Here is a 10,904-nt window from a genome sequence, read left to right as displayed (position 1 = left end):
GCCGAGCTCGCTGTCCGCCGCCGGCGCTCGGGGCCCGCGGCGGAGGCACGGCCACGCTGTGCACTGGGAGGGGGGAAGTGGGGTTATTCCGCCGGCTCCCACCGCTGTTTAATTCGAAGGTGAAGAGCTGCCTGGCCTTTAGCTAAGCGTTTAACATCTCTTCAGATCTTAAAAGTGTGAAACTTCCTGCTCGGGGAAAATGTCGGCCAACCAGCATGTTCCAGAAAATCCGGTGCACCGTAGTACATTGTGCCAAAAGAGGAAAAAATGTGTAGTGTCCTTTGCAAATGTCTCTGGAGTAGCTAACTCTGTGCTCCTCATGTTGCCTCTGGTCTTCTCTCGCTCTCTTTTAAAAATAATACTAATAATCTTTACGTGTGAGGAATGCCCCATAAAATCACTGTGAACTTTTGCAAAGGGTTAGCAGCTAAGGAGTAATTTTCCTTGTAATGCAGGAATTTAAATGGACGCTTCCGGCAGATAGAGCTCCATGCCCCTTTGGGACTAGATAGATTGTGATTCTGGCCTATACTGCTCATTTTTTCCAAAAGACTTTGAACTTTAATTGCTTAATATCTAATGCATGTTGATTTAATGGAAATTGAGAGCAGTACAACCCTTGCTCCTTAAATAAACTGCATGATTCTTTAAGCCCCGGAGGTTTTCAACTGTAGCCCTGACCCAGGCCTGGGTTAGGCCCAATCCATTTAGTCATTTAACTTGAAAATACTACCCACACTGCAAGACATTATCAGGGAAACATTTTCTCATTAATTCAGACGGCTGCCTAAGGTCTGCTAACTGGAAAAGTTGACATAATTTTCTATATCTGTATATGATAGTTGGTTTTTAAAAAAATTTATTTGAAAATTATTGTGCCAGGAACTCTGACAAAAACTAATACCAAGGTGACAAAGTAGAGGTGGGTCTCAGTTTAGGGATGCTGCTCCTTATCCATCTCCCTGGGATAATGTTCAAATTCAGATTTGAGATAACGCCAGATATTTTCTGAGAATGGAGGTCAAAGATCATTACTGTCTCATCTAAAACCTGCTAAAACTCTCCTGGGATCTGAGAAACAGAAGGAAATACTAAATCAGAAAAATGACCAACCATTTAGTCTCACTGGAGTCTTGAGGGTGAAACCAATCAATTGGGGGGGGGGTGAAATCAATCAGCAATTAACACCTAATGGTTGACTGTTTTCTTTAGGTTTAACTTCTGTTACATGTTGTGGAGGATTTCCAGAATCTCTTAAAAGGAAATAAACAAGGGCTAAATTCTTGTTTAGGTCACAGTTGCTGAAGGAGTTTCAAGGTAAAAAAGCTTCCTAATCACAATGTTTCTCATGAATGCTATGTCTACCACATTTGCATGTGCTTATTAAACATCGTTAGGTAATAAATGAGTTACAGGTCCAAAACACACATATTAACAAAGTTTGCGAGCAACAGAGAGCATATTCTTTTATGGCTAAGATAAACTTTCTACTTTCCTGAGATCTAAAATTAAGGCCTTCTCAAAGTCCACTGCAACTTCGTCTTTGCTAACCTGGATCACGTGAGGCCATTTATACCCTTCAGTGGCCTCAACTGACAATTCTAAGCCCAGCTAGCAACTGTAAGCCATCGTTCACCAGAGGAATCAAGGAATTAGTATGAATTTGTCAGTCCAACAACAAAATTTTAAAAACAGGCTTTATGTTGATAGTGATGGCTGCTTACAGAAAGTGCCGTGTATTCTTTTGAGGTTCTTCCATTATTTCAAGTCCATCAGTTGATCTGAAGGGATAGTAATGCGTTTAAAGCGGTGTCTTGATAAGCTATTGAGATGCAAATGTTTGTTAAAATATGTTTTGGATCTTTAACTCATTTATTACTTATTAATGTCACTTATTATTTAGTAAACACAATATAATACATGCTTGTCCCTACATCTGTCATTTAAGTGTTTAAGAACTATTGCCTTGAGCTGGGTAGGGACAGTAGTGCTAGTCACCTCTTTATTACTCAGTTGCTGGACGAAATACGAGGCTCGCTTCTGCCTGAATGTAGGCGGTATCCACTGAAGCAATTCGAAGGGCAGCACTCACTGACACATTCTTTACAATAACTTTGAAAACCATTTGCGTAAAGATAAGTAAAGATTAAGAGAGTTGAAGGAAATGGAGAAAATTGAGGAGGACCACGGAAGGGACTATGGAAGCTATATAAGGACTGGGTTTAAATCTGTTAACCCAATGTTCTTCGATTCTATTGTGTAACCAAGATATGGAGGGGTTCGGTTTTGGTTTTTTGTTTTTTGGTTTTTTTTAGCTCTACCTTCGTAAAGACAATAATGTAAAAATACATTATTGTACTTCAAATCAGTACATCTAAAACTGTCGTATGCATAAAAATCAATGGGAAGACCTACTTGAAATGCAGATCCAAGTGGGCTCTGCCCTCCCACCAAGATTCAGGAGGCTGGATCTGAGGTGGGGCCCGCTTTTTATTTTGAAAAACTCAAAACCTAAGGAAGCGTTGCAAGAATAAAGTCATGAACACCAAATCTTTGTCACACAGTTTATTATATTTGTTCTCTCTCAGAGGTATGACTTTTTTCTGAGCTATCTGCAAATCACCTAGTAGTGACACTTGACTCCTCATACTTGGCACTACATCCTAAAAATATTCTCCTTCCATAAAACCACAGAAGTATCATTACATCCCCCCAAGTTTACTATTAAAATAATATCTTCAAAACTATCAATATTCAACATTTCTCAGATGTCCCAATAATGTACTTTATAACCTTAAAAATAAAATCTAGGACCCAATCAGGGGTTACACATTATATTTAGTGAGCCTGTCTCTTTATCTCTTTTAATCTAGAACTATACCCCTCGTTGGAGAAGGGATTTTCTCATTAGAAATTCTACGACATATATATGTATTAATGTGTCCATGTGTATGTGTTGTGTGCTTGCATTTCTCGTGACCTCGTTAATCTGGTTTGGTTGTTTTTCCTGTCTTCTTGGACATTCACATTTTTGAAGACTCCAGACCAGTTTGGTTTTGTTACTTTGTTTTAGAATGCCCCACACTTTGAATTTGTCTGACTGTTCGATGTCAACATTTTTGGCAAGAATATCACATTTAGGTGGCAAAGCATCCTATTCAAGCCATCATATCAGGAGCACACGGGGTTAGAGTTTCCATTACGTCCATGTGATTCTGATTCAGGTTAATCTACAGACAACATTCTGAAAAACACCTGCTTGTAAAACCTTGTGAAAGTGTGTGTTTTATTTGAAGTCATGAAACTTTGCCAGAATTCTATATGACCAGCTCTACTCCTTTATTGGAAGTGCTAAAACTATCAACAATAAACAGGTAGCTATTATGGTATGTAGCATGGTGCTGGGGCCTTGCAGACATCAAGGAAATGAAAAAGGCACAACTCCCACTTTGGATCCAATAGAGAAAGGAAAAGAAGCACATAAAAACAAGAGAACATTTCTCAATCAGGTGGTCAAAGATCAGAAAATTTGACAATACTCAATGGAAAAACACATATTCTTCTGTGGGTGGGAGTTTAGTGTAACATTTTTGAGTATATTTTGACAATATGATGCATTAAAATGCACGTGTTCTTTGACCCAACAATTCCAGTTAGGAATTTTATCCTACACCTATGACTGGACAAGAACCCAGAACTCTGCCCTGCCCTGTCTTCTGCCTCTCTCCCCATTTTCCACCCCAACACCTTCAAAGAACAAGAACATCTATTCCTGGGCACCTGTGTGGCTCAGTCCATTAAGCGTCTACCTTCGGCTCAGGTCATGATCCTGGAGTCCTGGGACTGAGTCCTGCGTGGGGCTCCCTACTCAGCGGGGAGCCTGCTTCTCCCTCTGCCTCTGCCACTCCCCTTGCTTGTGCTCTCTGGCTCACTCTCTCTCTCTCAAATAAAAAATAAAATCTTAAAAAAAAAATCTATTCCTTTTGTCATTATTTTAATAGCAAAAAACAAAAACCAAAAAACGTCCCAAAAACCTAGAAACGACCTAAATGTCTATCAAAAGGAGACTTGGTTAATAAATTATATGCCATGCATATTACTTAGCCATTAAAATACTTAGCCATTAAAAATAATGACTTTCACTTCTAGGAAGATGGCATAGACACACTTTGCCCTATTTCTCCTGCAAAGTACAACTAAAACCCCTGGACATTATGTATAAAGCAGACACAAGAAGACTGAGAGGTGGAGAAGAGAAGGCAGGCTGCCCAGAAACCTTGAGACAGACATGTGAGTTCTTTGGGTTTTGCTCTTGCCTCATACGTCCCGGAATGGAACTGAAGAAGTCAGTAACCCAGGCAAGCTAATAGACACAGACCAAAAAAAGCTCTGACAGCCTTGTCAGAGTGGTCTGAACGTGGCCGTGCGTGGCCTCAGGCTGTGACTGTGGCTGAGACCGGCACCGCCCTGCAGGAAATGCTGCACTCGTGCTCAGAGCTGCAGACGGGACCCCAGGCAGGCTGCACAGGCCCTCAGTCAGGTGGGGGCTGGGCAGTCCCATAGGCACTGCCTGGGCCCTGGAATTGCCCGTGCTCTGGGGCCCCCACAAAAGCAGCCACCAGGCCCACGTGGCTTTGGGTGGTAAGGAAGTACTTGGGGTCCAAACACCTGTTTGGCTGTGGGCTGCCTTGAGGCTGCCAGGGTCATTGTGTCTTCCCAGGCTGAGGAGGTGAGTTGTCGTGTGCCAGTCAAGTTCTGAGGGTACAAAGGTGATGTCGCAGTGGTCAGGGTTGCTCTGTTCCTCTGGCCTCCATTTTTCCTGTTCATGGAAAAATTCCTTTTTCTTGAGCTGCAGAAAAAGCTGGTGCTTGTCTTCCTGTTAGGCCAAACGCTTCTCTGACAAAGTTCAAATTTGTTCCTTGGTTTCCTCTGGTAACATTCTCTCCTCCAGCTCCTTTTTCTTCCTTTCCTCCTGCTCTTCCTTCACCTCTGTCCTGTCATCCTGTCCACCTCTTCCACCTCTTGTCATGTGTGTTCCCCACTTGACCATGGCAGTGGAGAGCTTGGAGCGCTTGGGGACGTGGCCATGGTGCTGGGCGCCTGGCTCTCTCACAGACCGCCAGACTTGGGATGGTGCTGCAGGGAGGCGGGCGTTCAGGGAGGATGTTCCCCGGGGGCCCGGGTGGAAGCCCAGCCTCCCAGCTCCTGGCCCCCAGGGTGCCATGGACAGCCCTCTAGCAGCCAAGGCTCAACCTCATGCAAGGAAAAACCTTTGCTCTCTGAAATGCTCTGCTAAAGGGAGGAAAAGACAAGCTACAGCATGGGAGAAAAAAATATTTGCAAACCACGTATCTGACAAAGTACAGTTGTCCCTTGAACAACACGGGCTTGAATTGTAGGGGTCCACTGATACGCAGATTTTTTCAATAAGTACAGTACTGTAAAATGTATTTCACTTCCTTGGACTTTCTTTTTTTAAAGATTTTATTTATTTGAGAGAGAGAAGGAGAGAGAGTGAGAGCAAGCATGAGTGGGGGAGGGGCATGGGGAGAAGAAGAGGGAGAAGCAGACTCCCTGCTGAGTGCAGAGTCCACCACGGGGCTCTATCCCAGGACCCTAAGATCATGACCTGAGCCGGTCAGATGCTTAACTGACTGAGCCAAGTGGGCGCCCCTCCTTCTTACTTTCTTAATAACATTTTCTTTTCTCTAGCTTACTTTATAAGAATACAGTATATTATATAACATACAAAATCGACTGTTTTGACTATTTTTGAAAGTTTATTATTATTTTAAAGTTCTTAAAGTTGACGATTTCTTAAAGTTTATTATTTACTTTTTAGTACCTTCTACGCCCAGTGTGGGCCTCACACTCATGACCCCGAGATCAAGAATCACATGCTCTTGACTATTTATGTTAATTGACTATTTATGTCATCGGGAAGGCTTCTGGTCAACATCAGGCTATTGGTAGTTAAGTTTTGAGGGGAGTCAAAAGTTATGTATGGATTTTTGACTGCCTGGGGGATCAGTTCCCCTAACTCTTGCGTTGTTCAGGGGTCAACTGTACTAGTATCTAGATATATTAAAACTCAAAAACTCAATAGTAAAAAACTAAGCAATCCTACTAAAACATGAGAAAGAGATATGAAAAGACATTTCACCGAAGAGGATGAATAGAGGGCAAATAAGCATGTGCGAAGAGGTTTAACATCATTGGCCATTTCAGAAATGCGAATAGAAACCACAGTGAAGGGAGCTCAGGTGGCACAGTCGGTTAAGCATCCGACTTTTGGTTTCTGCTGCGGTCGTGATCTCAGGGTCATGAGACCGGCGCCCAGAATGGAGCCTGCTTAAGAGTCTCTGTCTCCCTCTGCCCGTCCCCCCTCTAAAAAAATGAGATATCACACACTCCTCATAGAATTGGCTAAAATAAAAAACAGTGACAACACCAAATTCTGGCAAGGATGCCGAGAAACTGCATCTCTCCCACGTTGCTGGTGGGAATGTAAAATGGTACGGCTTCTCTGGAAAACAGTTCGGCAGTTTCTTACAAACCAAATGTGCAACTGTCATATGACGCAACAACGGTGACTCCTGGACATGAACCAGAGAGAGATGAAGACTGGTGTTCACACAAAGCCTTGAGCATGAATGATCATAACAGCTTCAGTTACAATAGTCCAAAGCTGGAAACAACTCACGTGCCTTTCCATTGGGGAACAGTTAAGTTGCTTTACATTTAGCCATGGAATCCTACTCAGTTGTGAAAAGGAATGATCTATTCACTGATACGCACACAACCTGAATGAATCTCTAGACTATTAGACTACGTGAAAAAACCCAACGTTAAAAGGTTACGTACTGTAGGATTCCATTTTGATCACATTCTTGAACAGAGAAAATTACGGAAGTGGAGAGCAGGTTAGCAGTTGTGGGCGGGGGGAGCGAGCAGGAGAGAAGTGGGCGTGGCTATGAAAGGGCCACAGGAGAGAGCCTTGTGGTGACAGAAGTGTTCCTATCCCGACTGCATCACCGTCAGCATCCTGGTTGTGATACTGTTCTGTTGTTTTCCGAGATGTTCCTTACCACAGAGGGGGAGCTGGGGAAAAGGGACATGTGTTATTTCTTACAGCTGCATGTGAATCAACAATGATCTCGAAACAAAATTTAAAGTTTAATTAAAAAATAAAGAGAATGATTGCTAAATGCATCCTGGTATTCCGGGTTGGATACTGATATGATAAAATGACAGTGGAAAAGAACAAAACGAGGTCACTAGATCTGTGTGTACCAGTTTGGAAAGGTGTTCAAGGTGTACTGTAAATGGAAAAAGCTCGTTGAAGAACATTATATTTAGCAAGATCCTATTTGTGTTAAACACGGACAGATACATGCATAGTTTTATGCAGAGAACCATGCTATCTTAGTCTGGGCTGCCATAACCAAGTACCGTAGCCTGGGGGGATTAGACGACAGAAATTTATTTCTCACAGTTCTGGAGACTAGAAGTCCAAGATCAAGGTGCCGGCACGGTCGGTGTCTAATGAGAGCTCTCTCCTTGGGTGGCAGGTGGCAGCCTTCTCACTGGGTCCTCACATGGCCTTCCCTAGGTGCATTTGGGCAGAGAAAGAGAGAGGAAACAAGCTCTCTGGCATCTTATCTATAATTATTTCAATCAGACTTTTCCGGAAGGAAACTGATTCCCTCTAGAGGAAAAGTTGCATAAATGAGAGAGAAGAAAATTTTTATTTTTTACCTGACATGCTGTAGTTCAGTTTATATTTTTTGTACCATTGGCATATGTTCCATCTATAAACTTTAAAACAATGATTACAATTTGATATGGACTGACCCGTGCTCCCGAGTTCATATGTTGAAGCCCGAACCCCTAGTATGACTAGATTAGGAGACAGAGCTTTGAAAGAGGTAACTAAGGTTAAATGAGGTCATAAGGGGGGTGCTGTCATCTGAAAGAACTGGTGTGTTTGTAAGAAGAGGAGGACACTCCTACGCCCAGCCTCTTGAACTGTGAGAAAATAAATTTGTGCTGTTAAGCCGCCCGGTCTGTAGCGTCTGACCATGGCAGCCCTAGAGGAGTGGTGCACGTCATTCTTCAGGTTCAAGCAGATCCAACCATGTCTGACTTAATATAAAAGATGCGCAGGGCATGATTTAAAAAAAAAAAAAGGTGGGGCACCTGGATGGCTCAGTCGTTAAGCATCTGCCTTCGGCTCAGGGCGTGATCCCGGGGTTCTGGGATCGAGCCCCACATCAGGCTCCTCCGCTATGAGCCTGCTTCTTCCTCTCCCACTCCTCCTGCTTGTGTTCCCTCTCTCGCTGGCTGTCTCTCTCTGTCAAATAACTAAATAAATAAAATCTTTGAAAAAAAATAGCATGTTTCCTTTATCAAAGGACTAATAATAGAAGTAATTTCTTATGTGATTTAATTTGTCTGGGTTATGCCACTTTCTCTATCCCTTGTATCTCTTAAAATTTACTTTTCCTCTTAGGGTCAGTTCAAAAGCCTCCTCTTCCTAATTACCCTCAAAAGAAAGTGATATCCGTCCTTGACTCCCATAGCCATTAGGTGGTACCTCCCTTAGGACAGTCATCATGTTCCCGCTTATAGTGTAGCATGTTCATGTGTCTCATCTCTTCTAAACGGTCAGTAAGCGTCCCGAGGGGAGGGATGGTGTCTTTTTCATCTGCATCTCCCACAACAGGAAGCCCAATGCTTTGATGCTTGCATCAGTTTATACTGCTGTTGTAACTCATTACCACGAACTTAATGGCTTAAACCAACAAAAAATTTATTATCTTCTAGTTCTTAGAGCTCAGGAAACTGAAATGGGTCTTACAAGGCTAAAAACAAGGGGTCAGCAGAGCTGTGCTCCTCAGGGAGGCCCTGGGAAGAATCTTTTCCTTGTGCTTTCCAGCCTCTAAAGGCTGCCCACCTTCCTTGGCTCCTGGCCACATCTGTCTGGTTTGGGGATTCGGATGTGGACATCTTTGGGGGGGGGGGCTCATTATTTTGCCTGCTACAGCTGCCAATCAACTTGTGGAACAGTGTATAAAATAAGTACTGAGGGGAGACAGTAAACAAATTATTAGATTACAATAGAGTTGATCCAAAAAAGCTTCTAAGAAGTTTTGATTCAAAAATGGCAAAGTGATTTTTTTGCTTCTTTGATTTGTAGGTCAAACTGATGAGAAGAAGAATTTCTCATTGCTGGCAGTAATGCCTTACACATATAGTAAGCACTCAACTATTTTTTGAATGAATGAGTGATAACTAGAGGAATGAACAGTAGAACTCACAGATGGAGGACTGTGATCTAGTACCTACAGTGATTTCTAATGTTGATACTCTGATTTCTTCCAGAGGCTATATTACTCCTCGTATGGAGTTCTAGCCGCATTCAAAAGGACACATCCTGATGTTCCCTCCAGCTTCTGTGTCAATTTTTACCCCCTGGACTTATACGCCTTCATTTACTTGTCAAATGGTGGTGATTTACATAAAGGTAAATTTATGCAAATTAATTTACATACAGGCTTTCAACAAGGAGCTGTTTTAAACTGTCTAGACTATAAAACAAATTGCAGTTCTACTTGCAAGTTCTTAATCTTACTTTTTTATGGTACAACTAACACTTTAAAAATAATAAAGGACATTTAAAAAGTAAAATTCCTCCTCATGCTACTACATTAGGGAACAAAGCTTCGTACAGCAGAACATTTTCTCCTTTTCACTTCCCTGTTAGCTGCTCTGGTCCGGTCACTTCTGTCAATGTTATTTGTATGGGGGATCTGCCCAAAGTGGAGGCTGGGTCTGGATCACAGGCTGGGGGGTGGTCGTCCTCAGATCCAGTCCTCACATCTGAATCTGGGGTGTCCTAGACGTAGAAGTGAAGCAGGAAGGCGTTGACAGGATCTTGAGGCCTTGGTATAAATCCAGCCATTCAATTACTCAGGCTTCATGATTTTTGCCGTACTCGGGTACCATCTGAGTACCATAATGTACCTGATATTTTTACAAGTTGACTTGCATTTACTTCACGGGAATGAAATCATAGGCTTAATTTGTTGCATTTTTCTCATACTGATTAAAATAATTATATAATTCTCAAAATAAATGCATGTCAGCATGCTCCATCCGAAGCCTTCTGCCTCCTCGGGGATACCTGGCACAGACGGACTGTAGGCTTACCGAAATCTGCTGCCCTTAGCCAGACTATGTCAGACGCCAATTAGATCTTGGTTTCCAGTGTTGCCTGCTGAAGTCTGTGACTATCCAGATAAATATTAATTGTCTGTTGTTTTGGGGGAAAATTATTTTAGAGTATATAATGGAACTTTGGCAAAAAAAGCAAGACAAAACAAAAACTTTCTAGAACTGCCATTCTGCTACCTTCCTGACTCTCATTTAAAGGCTGAGGCAAAACATAACTAGCTAGTGCTCTCTGAGACTGTCTCTGTTTGGGAAGGTCGTCTTTTTTTTTTTTTTTTTTTAAGTAATCTCTACACCCAACGTGGGCTCAAACCCACAACCCCGAGATCAAGAGTCACACACTCCACCGACTGAGCCAGTGGGAAAGTCTTCTAGTCTTCCTTGAAGAGAGAAGGTTGTCAAGGGGTGGTGCCCCCTTGCTGGAGGCTTTTGTTTTTATTTTCCTTTAATATTCTTTGGGAAAGAAACTTTAAAATTTTATACTTACACTTGATCTCAATTTAAAAAATTACATAGGTCATAATGTCATTTCCTAAGCTTTGGAGTGGGGCACCTGGCTAGCTCAGTTGGAAGAGCATGTGACTCTTTTTTTTTTAATTTTATTTATTTATTTGAGAGGAAGAGATAGAGATAGCAAGAAAGAGATAGAGATAGCAAGACAGAGTACGAGC

At 42.3% G+C, this 10,904-nt stretch overlaps 1 pseudogene; it reads right to left on the bottom strand.

Annotated features, from left to right (window-relative positions):
* Window positions 1-4,363: 4,363 nt before the first annotated feature.
* LOC113243373 (G protein pathway suppressor 2-like) lies at window positions 4,364-5,224 on the bottom strand (annotated as a pseudogene).
* Between the last annotated feature and the right edge of the window lie 5,680 nt (window positions 5,225-10,904).

Source organism: Ursus arctos, unplaced genomic scaffold, assembly GCF_023065955.2.
Source record: "Ursus arctos isolate Adak ecotype North America unplaced genomic scaffold, UrsArc2.0 scaffold_4, whole genome shotgun sequence".
NCBI lineage: Eukaryota > Metazoa > Chordata > Mammalia > Carnivora > Ursidae > Ursus > Ursus arctos.
The sequence above is the reverse complement of the archived record's forward strand: the minus strand, read 5'-3'. Positions and strand labels throughout refer to the sequence as shown.